Below are 17,395 nucleotides of genomic sequence, written 5' to 3'. Positions count from 1 at the left end.
GAATTGTCAATAGAAATAAAAAATGGAATATAGAAATTCACTAGAAATAATACATTATCTTACTGCACCAAACTCAAACCTTATGTGAATAGAGAGTTGAATAAAAATTATTTAAAATTAGTTTTTAAAAATTAAGTGGATCTTTGGTGGGAAGATAAAAATGGCTACTAGAGATTTGTGAAAAAATTTCTCATATTCTCAATTTAATCAGAATAAAGTAATCATTGGATTTTTAGACATATTATCAATCCCTCTGTTAACTGTACAACTATATTTGTAGACTTATAATATAGTTATTTTAAAATTAGTTTTATTGGTACATTTTAGGTATACAATATAATGACATTCTTATTGGAAATTTATGCCTTTACATAATCTATCTTGGTTCTTATTTTTTTCCCATCAGCCTGCCCTCTCTTCAATGCCTCTGCCATTCCCTATTTACATAGGAAGAAAAGGTTCAAAGGGGAAGGGAAAGTGGGAGGATTTGGAGAAAGGAAAGAAGGGAATGGAATCAATATGAGAAAAGAAAAAAATGGAAACAAAGTTTTTGTAAATAAGCGCAGTTCTTAAAAATGCCAAATATTAAGATATCTTCATGCTTTCTTAGTACATAGTACTGATTTGCAAATAAATATATGGAAATATATACATGTTTATATATATGTGCAGGTGTTTGTATTCCTATAACCTCTTAAGCAAGACATGTGAAGATACAGAATTATTTTTACCAGGTTATTGTACTTCAGTTAAAAATGCATTTATGCTAGGACTTTTTCTATCAACTTTCTTATCTTAAGAAATGAATTTTCTCTTTTTGTGCATATTTGGATAACAAGAATTCTGTATAAACTTCAAAGAGGCTGAATTAAACTTTAGATATAAATTCTTTTCATTGTTTTGGTTGGAGATGTTTAGAGCCCTATTCTGCATTAGTCCATCAATATATACTCATTGAAATTTTCTCATATTGTCCTGCTACTTCAGTGTTCTAGGAGAGTGAATGGGAGGGATGTCAGAGAAGTAGGCAGGGGAGTTGACATATAGAGTAACATATGCAGGATGATGGAAAGCTTTTTGTCTGAATGGGATGGAAACCCATTGATGGTTGAGTAGAAAAGGGATATGCACTCATAAAAACAACTGACTGCTCTATTGGAAATAGATTCAGATGGTCAAAATGTGAGAACAGCTAGTATAGTCTTGCCATAAACTTTTTTTTGCGGGGGGTGTGTGTGTGTGCAGCAGGCTTTATTGATGGAGTGATGAGCTGGGCTCTCTGGGCCCCTTCTGGGGCCTGGGATGGAAGCTGTAGGGAGATTCTCAGGGTGCTGGGGCTGGCTGAGTGGGGCGGGGACTCCGCAGGGAGGCCTCTCCCTCCCGCCTCGCTGGGGCAGTGGTTGGGGTGCTCACTCCTTGGAGGCCATGTGGACGATCAGGTCCACCACCCTTTGCCGTAGCCGAACTCGTTGTTGTACCAGGAAATGAGCTTGACAAAGTGGTCATTGAGGGTGATGCCAGCCCCAGCATCAAAGGTGGAAGAGTGGGTGTCACTGCTGAAGTCGCAGGAGATGACCTGGTCCTCGGTGTAGCCCAGATGCCCTTCAGGGAACCTCCAATGCCTGCTTCACCACCTTCTTGATGTCGTCGTATTTGGCTGCTTTCTCCAGAGGGCAGGTCTGGTCCATGTTGGGCGTGGACACGCAGAAGGCCATGCCGGTGAGCTTCCCGTTCAGCTCTGGGATTACCTTGCCCACAGCCTTGGCCACACCGGTGGATGCGGGATGATGTTCTGGGCAGCCCCGCAGCTGTAGCGCCACAGCTTCCCCGAGGGATCGTCCACTGTCTTCTGGGTGGTGGTGATGGCGTGGACCGTGGTCATGAGCCCCTCCACGATGCCGAAGTTGTCGTGGATGACCTTGGCCAGGGGCACCAAGCATTTGGTGGTGCAGGAAGCATTGCTGACAATCTTGAGGGAGTTGTCCTACTTCTCGTGGTTCATGCCCATCACAAACATGGGGGCATAGGTGGATGGGGCGGACATGATGACCCTTTTGGCTCCACCCTTCAGGTGAGCCCTGGCCTTCTCCATGGTGGTGAACATCCCAGTGGACTCCACCACATTCTCAGCACCAGCATCACCCCACTTGATGTTGGCGGGATCTCGCTCCTGGAAGATGGAGATGGCCTTGCCGTTGATGAGGAGCTTCCGGTTCTCAGCCTTGACGAGCCCTGGAACTTGCAGTGGGTGGAGTCATACTGGAACACGTAGACCATGTAGTTGAGGTCAAAGAAGGGGTCATTGATGGCCACAGTATCCACTTTGCCAGAGATGAAATCAGCCCTGGTGACCAGGCAGCCAATACGGCCAAATCCGATCACTCTGACCTTCACCATAGTGTCTCGAGTCGAGGCTCGCGCTGCACTAGAGGAGCGGCGGCCGCGGGCGCGCAGGAGCAGAGAGTCTCGCCATAATCTTGAAGAGAAGAGAGTGTCTTGGGGGAGGGAAGTAGCAGTGAACGTGGTGAAAAGTGATCAATTTCTGGATACATCTTGAGATAGAACCAGAGGAATTTCCTTGTAGATTAATAGTCATTTGACTAATCATGTGGTAAGGCAAGAATGTAATTTAGATTATTGGTCAGAAGATTAAGAAAGATGAGAGTATAACTAATTGAGTTTGAGACAATTATGAACAAAGTAAAATTTGGGTGTAGTGGTGAGAGGAGATGGGAGGAATCCATTTTAGAGATTCAATTTTGAGATGCTATTTAGATATCTGAGTAGAGACATCTAATACAGATATGGATAGACAAATCAAGAGTTTAGAAACATAGCATCATCAGTCTGTGTACAGATTTTCAGCCACATACTGGAAGAGATTGTTAAGGATATGAGTGTAGAGAGAACAAAAACAACAACAAAAAACATTTGAAACCTTGACCCTGTGTATTATCACTGTTAAAAGTTCAAAGAAAAAGTGAGATTCCAGCCAAGCAGATATCTTGGGATCATGCCAGTGTGAGACATGTGGCATGGCACTCGACAATTTTGAGGTGCTTCCATTTGATTCCTATGGAGAGTACATTTTCTGTCTCTTGTTAGAGAGGAACAGGTACTTGTTTCTCTGAACTGAGTTCATAAAGGCTTAACATTTAAGCCAGTCTTCTTCTTTGGGACTTGAAATGTATCAGTGGACTTAAATTCCTGATCTTACTTTGAGTTCTGAGATTGGAATTAAGCTTTTATTTTCATTCATATTTTCTTCCTCATGAACTTGATATTCGGATGTTACCAGTATGGCAAATTACTTATCATAGTTTCATCCATGCTTCAATGTTTCTAAAATATATAGCCAGAATGCAGATTAGGAGATGAAGAAGAATGAATAAACTTTGACTTTTAATATGTAAAGGAAATGGTGTCTATGATCTGAATATGTCCTGCAAAATTCATGTTGAAGCTTAATTGCCATTGTGATCATATTACAAAATCTTAGGAGGTGATTATATAATTAGGGTAAGGCCCTCAAGAATTGGATTAATAACTTTATAAAATAAATTCTTGTTTTCCCCTTTGACCTTTAGTCTCTTGTACCATGTGAAGATACAGTGTGTATACCACCCAGATGAAGCAAGGATCAAGTTAATGTTTGGAGGGAAAGAAAGGGTTCTCATCAGACATTAAATCTGCTATCCTATGACTTTAGACTTTCCAGCCTCAAGAACTGTGAACAATATATTTATACACTCTGTAGTTGTCCAGTGTGTTATTTTGGTACAGCATCAGGAGTGAAATAAGGCAATATCCTGAATAGATATGACATACTATATAGAAATTTCTACCTGTCTTAAAATCATCCAAATGATTGAAGAGTATAATTTTAATATGTCACCTATTATGTCTATCTTAATATGCTACTGAGCTGATATATTGCTGCAAGTGTTTGGGAATCTTCTACCACCATGTATTTTCCTCCTCCTATACATATTGCAAGATTCCTAATCATTTTAAATGCTAGAGAAATGCCTAAAAATGGGTTTCCAAATACTCAATATTTAATTCTATTTATCTGAATTGCATAAATACTTGAAAATTTTAATATTTTTACATGTGGGTTTAGATTTGGTGGTTTCCACACAATGAGATCCAGTAGATAGGATCTTAGAGTTGGTCTGGAGGAGATCTGACAATTGATGGTTTATTAAGAAAAATACAGCATATTGAGTATTTTCATTCAATATTTCTTTATGTGATATATTTAACTTATGTCTATCAAATGAGTTTCACCAAAATAATTTATTTGAGATATTAAAATGTTAGGGTAGAGCACAGCAACAAAATACAATCTCTCTGGGATGTAGAATTAAGAAAACTGGAAAACAACAACCTATTTCCAAGATTTAGCTATTACAAATGATGCTGTTATAATCATGGGTGTGCATATATCGCTGTGGTATGATTATTTTAATTCTTTCAGAAAGATACCAAAGAGAATAGCTGGGTCAAATGGGACCTCTAGTTCTAGTTTTTTGAGGAATCTCCACCCTGATTTCCACAGTGGTTGCACCAGTCTGCACTCCCGCCAGCAGTGGAGAAGGGTTCCTTTTCTTCTCACAGTCCTGCCAGTATTTGTTATTGGTTGTCTTGCTTGATAATAGCCATACTTTCTGGATGGAATCTCAGCATTGTTTTTATTTGCATGTCTCAAATGACCAGTGAGGTTGAACATTTATTTGCCATTTCTACTTCTTCATCTGAGAAGTGTCTATTCATTTCAGATGCCCATTTTTGGATTGGGTCTTTAAATTGGGGGAGTATGATTTTTTTGAGTTCTTTATATATTCTAGACATTAGTTCTTTGTCTGAGGAACAGCTGGCAACATTTTTTCCCACTCTGTGGCTTGTCTCTTCACTCTGTTGGTGGTTTCTTTTGTTGTACAAAAGCTTTTTAATAAGCTGAGATCCCGGTTGTTGAGTCTTTCCCATGCGTTCAGAATTTTGTTCATAAAGTCTTTGCCTACATCTACAGCTGTTGAATTATTGAGTGAATGAATCAATAAATATTAAAGGAAATTTAAAATTTAAAACAAAGAAAAAATATACTAGCAGGTTAATCATAATTTTCTCTGCTTAAGTTGTAGTCTATTTTTCCATATTTTCTAGACTTCCTACAATGAATATATATATATCATCTTATTATTAAAAATAAACATTATTATTAAGTGAAAAAATGAAAACAATAACCTTGTGAAGAGAAAAAGTAGAGCTTCAGGAATCAGGAAAGAGCTGACAGGCAAAGTAGAAACTACAGAGAAAATGAAGAAAACAGAGGAAAAAAATGAAGAAGTCTAGAGCATTAACCTTGGGTCTGGAGAAGGAGATTTTGTCTCTGCAAACACAACATAGGCCTCGAGAGGGTTAGCAGCTCAGGGAGATAGAGGGGCCAGTCAGCACAAGCCCTGTGAAAACTCCACAACTGTCAGCTGTAAATAAATACAGCATGACACCTTATTGTGAAAGTGACTTGTGTGTGGCAGGCCAGAGTTGCCGAAGAATCTACTGTAGTGTCTCACACACTTGGAAGTGATATCAGAAGTCATTGGGGAAAGAGGTTTATTCTTTAAGACTGAGCTACTCCATGAATCAGAAGGCACAGAACAACTACACATCAGGGTTCCTTGGTCACCCTACCACAGTGCCTGGGTAGGAAATAACCACAAACGACAGTTGGAGAGAAGAGGTAGTCTAGTGGTAGAGCCCTCAAGAAGTTTAAGCAGCAGCAACTTCAGGTTGTGAAGGACATGGAAGCTCAATCCTCTTTGATGAGAAGCCAGCTGTTTATGTGTTTATCTTAGGGGGCTGGACTTGAAAGTGCTGACATTACATCCAGCAGACTGCTTCCCCAACCCCTTACTTGTCTTTCCACCAGAGAACTCAGTGGTCTGTTCACTTTTTCCATCTGCCAAAGGGACCAGAGAGACATTTTGGTTTGGAAACTTGCAACATTCTGGGATGTATGGGAAGAGGAGCCTCTGAAGCTAGGGAGACACTTCACAAACCCACAAGTCGTAAAGCTAGTCGGAGATAATAACTAGGGTGAAAGGGTGTACAGAAGGGCACCAAAAAAGAGCCACTGGAGTGAGTACAGCCCTAAGGCAAAAACCACACAGTGACTCAAAAATGAACATCAAAAAAACAAAACCAAAACCCAACCTCAGAATTATAGAAATAAAGGAAAAATTAGAAAATGACTCAAAAGATATAAAAAAATTAATAACTGAAATTATAGCAGAAAATTTTTTCCAAATCTAGGGAAATAATTCAACATTCAAGTACAAGAACCATATAGAATCCCAAATAGCCACAACAGAAAAGAACTTCTCAATGACATATCATAACCAAATTTCAGAAATTAAAAAAAAAAACAATATAAGAAGCATTTACAGAAAGTTCAGCAAACCACTTGTAAAGTCAAACCAATTAGAATAACCACAGATTTCTCAGGACAAATCTTAAAGGCCTGGAGAGCTTGGAGCAAAGTTTTTTAAGCCCTAAAAGAAAACAATTTTCAAAACAGACTTTTATATACTGAAAAATTAACCTTCAAAATTGACAGAAAAGTAAAGTGTTTCCACAACAACAACAGCAACAATTCCTAAAGAAATACATGACCACCAAAACAAGATTGCAGAAATCTTAGAAACAGATAGAATCCTAGACAGAGACAGAGTGGCTACCAGCACCAAAGAGCCCAAAGAAATATATTTATCTAGCTCACTAAAAGCCCAATGGATTATACTCCTTCATGGCTAGTGGGCATGAAAAATGGTAGAGTCACTCTGGACGACAGTTTTGGAGGGTTTTTTTGTTTACAAAACCAAGCATGATCCCATACTGTTTGGCACTCACCCAAATGAGTTTCAAACTGTCCACATAAAAACTTTGCGCATAAATGTCTGTAATAAACTTACTCATATACCAAAACTTTGAAGTAACCAAGATGTTCTTTACTAGGCAAGTGGGTACACAAACTGTCATATATCTGTATACAATAGAATATAAATAAAAAGAGAGTCATTATGACAGAAAAAGATATGGAAGAATCTTAAATCACATCTCTAAGTGAAAAAAAAGCTAATCTGACAAGGCTGCATGATTTCTAATACATGATGTTCCAGGACAAACCAAACTTTGGAGACTATAAAGAGATCAATCATTGGCAGGAGCTGGGAAGATTAAATAGATGGAGCATAGGGAATTTGTAGGGGAGTTAAACTATTATTGTGGATTCTGTAATAATGATAGGTACATTTCTAGTACTTTTGTTAAAACCCATAAAATAAACACAACTAAGAGTAAGACCCACTGTGACTGCAGATTTCAATAATAATAATAATAATAACAATAACAATAATATATTAATATAGAGTCATCAGTTGTGATGATATAACACACTAACATTAAAAATACCAGCATATGTTAAAATAGGGAGAAATGGAGAAGAGAAGGTATATGAGAACTCTAACTTCTCACTTAACTTTACTGTAAACCTAAAACAGTTCAAAAAAGCATGTCTACTAATTAAAATATATATGTGGCTATTGCCATGTCTCATTGAGATGAATACACAGTGAGAAATTTGGTCCAAGAACTGACATGATCTGTCACTTAAATAACTATTTTGAAATATTGCACTAATGGATGTAGCTATACATTTTTTTAAGTAGGTGAACTTTTTCTATATTACTCATAACACTTTACTATTGAAAACACCCACATCAGTCCTTATCTGCTCTGATGCCTACAAGTATCATTAAAGGCTCCAGCATGTCTAATTCCATTCATTCCTAGAACCAGTGAGATTCTGTCCACCAGGCCATGAGGACCAGTTCTTCCAATGGGCAGTGGACACTAGACAAATTAAAAAGGCTGTGCTCTAGTGCCTTAGGGTCCTAAGTCATAGAAAAACCAAATCTGGGAAGTAGCATGATTCCTTGATTCCCTTGTTGCCCAAAGGCACCATCCTGGAAATCTGCCTGTTCCCCAATTTACGCACTTTGTATCTAATCACTCTATTCTAGATGCCACACTTCCGTGTCAGTCACCATTCTCAGAGCCAGGTTTACCTCAAATATCAGGGTCATAACTCCCATGACTACATTGGGTTTTCTTGCATGTTTTTCAACCCTGTGTCCTTTGTCCTATATTGAGAATGAGGAGATTGGTGGAAAAAGTTTTCTCTGGAGTTTTAATATTATCCCTACTGCTACTTGCTTCACAGAAGGCCATGAAATACCAATGCCAGTGCTTTCTATTGTGATTGCATTTCTTTATGACTAACATTTGAGTTGAGCGTGAAAAATTGAAAACTTCTTGAAATATCATAAACAGTTTGATGAAATTTTGTGGACAAAATTCATACAATCTGTATCCAATAATTTACTGACATCTAAACATGTAGATCTTTTGTTTCACTGTGTACTAATTTAGTAATTTTATTGAAATTCAAGTATTTGTTGATATTATTTGTTCTTTGTAAGCCTCTTCCTGTGTTTTGTTTATGATTTCAATATCTTCTACATGAGTAGTTTTGTATATTTAATTTAGAAGCTTTACATTAAGAACAGTTAAAGAAAATACTTTCATCTATATTTCTTCTTAAAATAAGATTATAATAACATGTGCTCCACCACATATAGATCTTCACAAAACACAAGCAAGTATGAATATTTTATTATAACCACTTATAAAGAAATAGCAGGGCTCCTATTACATGTGTTGTAGCAAATTAATCTACCAAGTCATATGCACGAACTCTTTAAAGTAGCAATAGATAAAAGGGAGAGAGAAAAAAAGAGCACAGAGTTGTTCCCAGAAGGCACTTAATTTATTGCTACCATTGAAGATGTCGGCTAACATATATAACAATAACAAAATTTAATGTGTACTGGAATATTTAGTTGAACCAGACTCTATGGTGTAGCATAAGAGGTAGAGACAAGATATCAGTTGTGGCTTTCTCATCATTCATTCATTCACTCATTTAGAAAATAAAAGGATGTACACCATGGAGTCACTGGGAATACAAAGAAGTTCCAACACTGTCCTCGAGTTTCCCAAAGCCAGTGAAAAGAACTGGTAAACAGACAGCAAATGCAACACACTGTTATACTGGACGTTTTAAGATTGCCTAATGGGATGTGAGACTACAAAATAAGATACAATCAGTTTAGCCTAAGAAAATCAGTCATAGAGAAGCAAAGACTGACTGTAGTCATAAAGGAAGAGTAGAAGTTTCCAGGCTGGCTGAGATAATGCTGTTCCAAATAACAGGGATACTGTGTGCAAAATTAAAAAGTAAGGGAAGAACAGGATGGGTTTGAAGTGATGCAAGTAAAACCAAGCTACTTAGTACATGGGTGGAATATTTGGTGGAGAGAAATGACTTCGAAGGAAGAGATGGAGAAGAGTCAGATCATAAATGGTCAAGTCAGTCTAAAGCTAAGATTAAGTTTATCATAAGACAAGTGTGTGGCAATGAAGGGTATTTGAAGTACAACATGATGGAACTGCTTTTCAGAACCATAGCCTTGGTAGTGGTACAGAAGCTGGATTATGGGCGGGGTTGGAGGAGCTGTGGTGGGCTTGGGGGAATGAGGTAGGTGAGCTGGGGGTAAAGTAGGTGGTTGTGTGGATCTCATAAAAGGTGAGGAACGGAGACTGGGCTAGGTCATTCAGTGGTAAAACAGACATAAAACAGACCTAAAATCAGCAGAAATATGTGTACTAATTAGAGTGATCATGATAGCAAATGCCATTGAGAGTTCTTGATGTACCAAACGTGTTATTTCAGTCTTCACCACAATTAATTTTAGAGAATTTCTGTGTATAAAAAACTGATGTTCAAAAGAGGTAAGCAACTTCCTGAATGTCACACGGATTATAAATTATGGAGAGAGGTTAAAACTAGATGCTATTGTACACAGAGCTAGTGTCCTTTCAGTTACTTCGTGTGACCCTCTGAATTGGATCAGAGACATGGAAGAAGACAGACTAGAATAGCTCACAGTTCTCTGTGTTGGATGCTATTACTGATTTGGAGGAAGATAATAAATTAAGTGGAGGTTCCTGAGGGATATCCAGGTGGAAATGACAAAGAAGCAGTTTCTTACATGCATCTCAAAAGGTCTCCAGATGATACAGTTCTTTAGATGCACTAGGGCTGAAATACATGTGCAGTGATAATTCTGTTGCTGGGTGTACCCTTCTGCTGTGTTTATGAGTTAGATCAATATATATTTTTCTTTATCTATTAAGGGTAGAATGTCTAACACATAGTCATTAGTTACTTTCTGAGGGTATAAATCTTCTGTACTAGTTCTTCACTGGTCATGTTATTTATTCGTAACACATTCAAGAAATGTGTATTGCATAACCATTGGGTGCATTTTGCAAATTACACTATTTAACTGAAAGGATAAGGTCTCCATTCTAAATGATTACAGTCATCTACCTTCACTAGTTGCTTTTATTTTTTTCTACTCATTATTCACATTATTGTATGTTTTTTTTAACCTTAGCTGCCTCAAATTCTGTTTTGCATGAGATTATAAATGAAAATACACATATACAACTACAAAGTTTTCAGTCTCACAGTTGGCATAAAGAAAGTTGAAACAATCAAAAGATGAAAATGTTTGCTCTTTTGTATCTTCAATTTTTTGAGGTGAGATGGCAGTACAATTAAGTGGCCAAGGGACTTTGATATATAAGCGTAATGAAAAGGAGCTGCCAGGGACAAAGCAGAGAATGTTTACAAGGAGGACAGAAATTATTTTGCATGATGCCTTTACCAGGGCAACTCATGGCACTTCCCTAAAATTAATTATTTTCTGATTTAACTGAGAAAATATGGGGTTACTTCAAATATCCACAGGGCTAGATTATAATATTCCATTTTATTAGCCCTAGAACAACATGTACGGATGCCTAGTGATAGTGTTATATTCCACGCTTGAGGCTCTAAAAGACATTGCTGCTTAGTTCAGCCCCATGACTGGAGGTCACTTAATTCCTTTTCTCTTAGAAAAGAAAATGGTGGAGGAACCTTTCTTTACAATGTAATTCATGTTAATGAATGGTCCAGTGGCTCTGAGATCCATTAATTAAATTAATTAGACTTCATAGCAGTAGCTCATGAACCATGATGAAAAAAATTGGAAGGAAACAGGAAACACACACACTGAAGCATATGGCTTTGCCAGTGCTGGACCTCTGAGAATTATTAAATGATAGTTTGACATAATTCAGATTTAATAAAATCTGTCCGCTCTCTGAACATGTGAATTTTCATAACTTAGGTAACTCATGCAAATTAACTTATATCAAAACATGTGCTCTGACTTGCTGCCTATAATATAATAATGGTCTCACTAAGCCATGAAACTATATTTATGTGAAATTAAATAATGTGGCTATATATGATTAAAAGTATTATGCCCACAAAATATTATGAGTAAATATAGGGGATATTTTTTATATTTTTAATTTCATAAAAGATTAAATATAATGAAACAATGCACTCCTACAGAGGTAATGTGTTGGAGAATTTAAGTCAAATCCCTATTCTCATGGACTTTACCAAAGACTTTTTAATGGCCCAAAGCTATAAAGTATGTAGCATTATTCCTAAAATATGTGGAAACAAATAAAATAATCTTTTTAAATCTCAAGGCTTCAAATATCTGCTGGATATTAACGATTAAAATTTGTATGCACTCATAGCCCCTGAGCTCAGATTTAGATATGTATCATCCCTCCTCTGTTTCTTTACCATGTTCCACACCAAACACTTATTCTGCCTTTTCTCTATCTATTCCTTCCCCTGCCTTTCCCATCTTGTTAAACCTGACTGGATAGAAGGTTTACTTTCCTTCTGGCACAGGTCAGAAAACTTGATTCACATCTCATTAGAATCCATCATCAAATCCTGGCAACTTTATTTTTTAAAGATATCTAAAATATGATGACTTGTCACCACAACCACCCTGGTTTAAATCATTCTATCTTTTCCTTGAATGATTGCAACCTCTCTTGCTGTCTATTTCTACCCTGAATCCCTATGGTCAGTTTTTATCTCAGCAACCAGTACACTAGTAAAAATGTGAATTATGTTAGTCTCTATTCAAAGCCATCCAGTGGCTTTTGCCTCACACCCAGCCAAATATATATCTCTGTAATAGCATCTAAAACCGCCGTAGTCTGGTCACCCCCATGCTTTACTCTTGTACTATTTTCCAATTTGATCACTCCGCTGTAGCCTCAAGTCTTCTGTCTTTACTATTCCTAGAGCCTACGGAACTGGACTTGGGTAGGGTTACAGCTCAGCCCAACCTTACTCTCCCCGGTCCTCTCCCGAGTCAGGACAAGCACCCCGATCTGGGTGTGTGCTCTGATTTCGCTCTTCATCTTGGATGTCTCTCTGGTCTCCTCTTCCTTATGAATACTTTAACCTCCTGGCTAAAACATCAAGGGCACACTTCACCTGCCTAGGAAGCTCTCCAAATGATTTTATCTTTCTCTGAACTCTTATTGTCCAAAAGAGTCCTTGAAACAAATACAGAATTAACCAGAATTTACATTGTTTTAATTGAGCTCAATTTAACTTGTTTGTTAGATGAACATATGCTGTGCATCCTCCCAGTAAAAATAGCAGTGCCCTTTCTCCTGGGCCTACATAGCTTGATTGCCTCAATTTTGATGCTATGTTAACCAAAATTCAGATGTGTTTGCTTATGTAACAGTTTATTTCTCTAGTATTCAATTTAACCTCTTATTACTCAAATAAAATCAGTGATGCAATTTGAAAAGAATTATGTTGTTTGTATGAAAATATGTTGCACTTTGGAAATATTAGAAAAAATTGTTGAATTATATGACAGTTAAGCAACTATAAAAATTGAAGAATAAATAAGGTTAATTACACAATAAAGTTGCCATGGTAAAAGGTTTATGGACTGAATTTACTTTATTTTTGTTCTACTTCAAATAAACTGAAATTTACAATTATAACTGATTCATTGTACTCATGATTTATACAAAGAATATGATGTATAGAGGAACTCCAGTTAATAGAGTGATAGCCAAAGGGTTTGGTCTTTATTTCAAAATATTGGTAAACTAATTTATACTTGTAAGTTTGTTCCACAATTCTTCTCATTAACTTTCATCATGGTTTTTGTTGTGTCTGTGAGTTTGTTTTGTAACAGGATCTTGCTATGTAGCCCAGTTTAGCCTTGAAGTTGAAATCCTTCTACCTTTACCACTGGAGTACAGCTATTTGCAATCATGTCAGATTCTTTATCATTTTAGATAAACTGTCAAATGATTGGTTGCAATAGTATTCATAGAGGAAGTTTCTACTCTGTTTTCTAACTTGACCATGTTCAGTGATCTCCATTAGTTTGTATGACTCTTTAAGATAGAATCCTCACTACAGATCTTATGATTTTTTTTTTTCTAGTTGGTCATATGAATGCTACACAATATGGGCAAGTTGAATAGTCACAGACTAGGTCCAGTATTGGTTTGTGGACTACAACAAGTCTACATGTTTTCCAGAAAACTAAGAAGGAAAAAGGTTGGCAAGAGGCACATTCAGAAAGATTATCTAGTTAATTATAGAACAAGGGCTTAATCTGGGATTTGCCTGACTGTATATCCTTGGTGCTATCCATAGTATCACAGCCCATTTCTCTCATTTCTTCATTTGAAGAAATCTTGAGTAAAAGACTTCATTTTTTAATTTTTCTAGGTAATCAAATATTTAATCTGCTACAGTAATAGTTAGTTGTGATGATACTTATATTTTGTGAACACTTTAGAGTGAAAATGTATTTGGAATAAACTCTGAATAGACATTTTATGCATTATAGCTATAGGCCTACAGATAATCTCTATAGGTATTAAAAAACTAAAACTAAAAAGCTACACTCATTGTTTTGGATGTTTGAGTATAATTTTGACAAGCCATGTGCGTATTGATATGTTTATGTGGTAGCATTGATATTTCAAAAATCTTGGCTGATAAGATTTACTCGAGTTCAAAATAACGTTCTACAACCATAACATATTTTGGGGAGTAATGCAATGACTGCTAATTAATGATAAAAAAAATCTAGTTAAAATTCTAAAATGTAAAACACTGAATAAAATACTACCATTTATTATTAGGATAAAGACATTATTTTAATGGAAAGACATAGGATGTTCTATAAACAAAAAATTATCTGTAGACTATATACATATGATAAATGTTCATGCATAACACTGTGTGAGAATAGCAGTGGTCATTTCTAGTAAACAGAGTGTGAAAATCAGTAGACAAGTTCCAGAAACACCTGTTGTTTGCCCATGGCATAAGGCTAAATCACTGCTACATGATACGGCTTTATTTGACAAAACATCATATTATACAGGAGACACAATTCTTAGTTTACTGAATGTAAAGCATTTGCTAAATAAACTGTAAGATTCATAAAAGAAACTGTAGTCCTCAGTCCATTTACATTTATTTTGACCTAAGAAATGAGATTGTTGTACATGTACTTGCTTTAAAGTTTAAATGGGAAAATAAATTAATCAAGCATGCAAAGAAGAAAAAATGTTTACAATGAAAGTATGAACCACATCATTTTGAGATCATTTTCCTTTATAAATGATGTCATGTAAGACTAATATTAAAAAGAATAGGTAAGAAATAGACAAAATTTCTCTGAAATCATTTTGTTAGCAGATTTAAATGAGATTTAGCTATGAATTAATGGGGAAATAACTAAGGATCATGTGTCAAGGAAATTTTTTACAATGAAGCAAATTAATTTTGAATTAAGAAAAGATGAATGAAATTACAGAGGTTTAATTATTAAATACATACTTTTGTGACAAAGTATCTATCTAATGAAAGTTGCTTATGTTTAGTGCCTTTCCTACCATCCAAATATGATTCTGTAACTCTGTTAATTTCTGAAAGGTTCACATCAGATAAATATTTGTATCTAAAACTCATCAATATTTTGAAGTAGCAGGGAAAAGAAGGTATTGGTCTCTTTTTATTTACTAGTTTTATGTATGGATAAAAGTAGATACCATGAATGATAATTATAATAAAATCTACTGCTTTTTGGGAGTAAAATGGTGAAAAGACCCTCCAGTGATTAGCTCTCCACAGACAGACAAGTTTGCACTGTAATCATTGCCAAATTACCTTATAAGAGCTAAGGAAACAAGGTGAAAGAGCATTGCGCCTATTTTTGGTGTAAGAAAAAGAAAAGATTTGTTGAAGGTTGAACGTAAAGAGTTACTGGTATTAACCACTCCTTTAATTACAAAGCACAGGAAGAGAGATGCCTCCCATTTGAGAAAGAAAGAGAGAATTCTACATAGGCTTTGGATTTAAAGCCCAATGCCAGACCCTTCACACTGAACCCTGATATGGGGCAGAGTCTCATATCCCCCACCTCTAGGCTAAGAAGCAAGGACTAAGCCACGGGAAATGCATTCTTTGTGGCTGTCTGCTTTCACCATCCTGACTATGGGCAAGAGAGAGGTGACACCACCCACCAGCTGGGAGGAAGGATACAGAAGCTAGCATAGCCCTTGCCATGGAGCTCAAGGATGGGCCCACTGCAGTGAGACCCAATACCAGATAGAAAGCAAACGCTCCACCCTCACTCAGCTCTCAGACAGACATTCTAGGCTGGGCATGAGTAGGAGTCCTGTATGCCAGTGGGTCAGACTGGTGACTTGGTCTGCACCACTGTCAGCTGCGAAGGGAAACTGAGGTAACCTCCCTGCAAGGCCCCACACTGTGAGACTCTGGTGTGACCCAGGGCAGTATGGACTTTGGCAGCCAAGAGGGAGATGGAAAATTCAAAACAGCTATTTTAAGTAAATTCAAGATGCTTCAGGAAAACAAAGAAATGATTCAATATCTTAACAGAGAAGCTTTAGAGAAAGATGGAAGCAGTTTTTAAAATGTAAATCCTGGAGCTCAACAGTACACTAAGTGAAATTAAGGAGATAGAAGGCAACAAGAGGCAGATGGCTCAAATAAAAGGAAAACTTAGTGAGCTCAAACACAAGCTATTTGAAAATACACAGCTGGAGAACACAGAGAGAGCTAGGAAAGGAGTGGACAGTATTGAAGACAGTATTGTGAGACAGTATTGAAAGAGCAAATTGAGGTTGAAGAAGGACTTGAGAATGCCACATTCCCAGGGGCAGAAAGCTTATTTAAAGAAATCACAAGAGAAAACTTCAGAAACCAAGAGAAGGATACAAATATCAAAGGGCACTAGTCAGATTTAACTCAACCGAATCTATCACAAGATGTCTTATAATCGAATCAGAAAGGTGAAAGATGAAAAGAAGATTCTCCAGTGTATGAGAAAAGAAAACATATGGGTGCCCCAACTCACCTGACAGTAGATTGATGAACAGGAAGCTACAGGTGGGTAGAGATTGGCACGAGTTGCCACATTGCTGAAAGAAAATAAGGTCAGCTTAACTGAAAGTGCTCAGTAAGGTTATCCATTAGAAATGAAGGAGAGATAAATATATTCCCAAACAAAATCTGAGAAAAAATATTGTCACTAGGCTTCCCCTATGAAAAATGCTCAAGAGAGTTCCTCAAACTGAAAGAAAGAGATACTAATGAGTAAGAAGAAAACATAGGGTAGTATGAAACCTACTGGTAAGAGTAACTGTACAGAAGAAAATGAGGATGCTCTGGTGTTGTAAACATGGTGTGTAAACCATTTATCTATTTGGCATGAAGACCAAAACCAAGACAATTCAAAAATAACTGTATTAATATGTTAAGAAACAATATAGAAAGGTGTAAAAGGTGATTTAAAAAATTCACCATATGGGGAGGACTTGAATACAAGTGTAGATTTTTAAATTAGTATATTTTCTGTTTCTTTTCTTATCATTACGATCATGTTAAACTGCTATAATACCAAATAGTCTATTTTAATCCAAAGATATTGTATAACCCGTTATGTTGCTGTAATTCAAAATAGTGTGTTTTAAGCAAGACATATTTATTTTAGTCTCCTGGTAACCAAAACCAAAAATGTATAATAGGCAAACTAAAAGGAATAAGCAAAACACACTACTAAAACACGTCAATGAACATCAAAGAAAGACTTTAAGAGAGGGAGAATGAAAGAGGGAAGCTAAATAAAACTTGAAAAAAAAATACAAAAGAGCTGCAATAAAATGTTACCATTGATAATTACCTTACATTTAAATGGAATGAATTCTCTAATGAGAAGACACAGATTGACTGAATGGATTTAAAGAAGACTTAAGTAGGGGCCAGGGATTT

The 17,395-nt window shown here is 36.6% G+C and overlaps 1 protein-coding gene and 1 pseudogene across 4 annotated transcripts in view; both read right to left on the bottom strand.

Moving 5' to 3' along the window:
- Nucleotides 1-17,395, bottom strand: part of Gpc5 (glypican 5) — a 1,453,028-nt gene that overhangs the window by 159,825 nt on the left and 1,275,808 nt on the right. The gene's annotated exons all lie outside the window — the stretch shown is intronic.
- On the bottom strand, nucleotides 418-2,412 carry LOC101726188 (glyceraldehyde-3-phosphate dehydrogenase pseudogene; annotated as a pseudogene).

The sequence above is a fragment of the Heterocephalus glaber genome, unplaced genomic scaffold, assembly GCF_053883595.1.
Source record: "Heterocephalus glaber isolate CG9 unplaced genomic scaffold, H.glaber_assembly_v1.0 deba00001577, whole genome shotgun sequence".
Classification (NCBI taxonomy): domain Eukaryota; kingdom Metazoa; phylum Chordata; class Mammalia; order Rodentia; family Bathyergidae; genus Heterocephalus; species Heterocephalus glaber.
Note: the sequence above shows the minus strand (reverse complement) of the source record. Positions and strands in the feature narration are given on the sequence as shown.